Here is a 780-nt window from a genome sequence, read left to right on the forward strand (position 1 = left end):
CACTCCGCTTTGTTTAAAAAATATAAAAAATATAACCCCGGATGTCTGAGGGACAGTGATTCGCCTACATGTTATGAATGCTGGCGTACCATAAATGATAAATTATGAACAGTTCAGTTTGTGCCTTCAACTCGTTGCCCATAGGAAGACGTTACTTGAATATAACCTAACGGAATATATTCAGAACAGCTCCAAATGACACAAAACTCATATGGGTGAGTAGAACATGATGTCAAACTTAAAATCAAGGGCCTAATGTAAAAAAAAAAAAAAAACAATGTTTCCCTTTAAGATGGCATTGAATTATTGACATTTTTTTTTTTTTACAAATCTTACTAAGGGGTGTTTTGAGATGGGTCTGATGTTTAGCAGGACCAATTTTTCCAAGCTTCTCTTCTCAATGGTTTGACAATGGCTGTTTTTAAGGCCTGGGAGAAAATCCCTATATAAGGGATGTTTTTAGAATTTAAATCAAGTCAGACTTACGTAAAATCTTCTTAATGACATCTGTGGGTGAAACATCATGACAGCAGGAAGAGGAGCTTAGCTGGTCAACAGTTTTTTCTAAACTTTTGCAGTTTTAATTGGGGCATTTTAACAGTTTATTCTACATGGAGTATATTCTTTAGTCACCTTTATTTTTTGTCGCTCCCTCATTTCTTTTCTCACTTCTGTTGTCATAACTCATAACTGTGGACCAGAGATGGAGGATCTGTAGCCTGACGTAGTCCTACTCAATTCTAGTCAGAATGAGTCTGATACTGCTCCATAGAGCTGTGA

The sequence above is a fragment of the Cyprinodon variegatus genome, unplaced genomic scaffold, assembly GCF_000732505.1.
Source record: "Cyprinodon variegatus isolate N-32 unplaced genomic scaffold, C_variegatus-1.0 Scaffold88, whole genome shotgun sequence".
NCBI classification, from domain to species: Eukaryota; Metazoa; Chordata; class Actinopteri; order Cyprinodontiformes; family Cyprinodontidae; genus Cyprinodon; species Cyprinodon variegatus.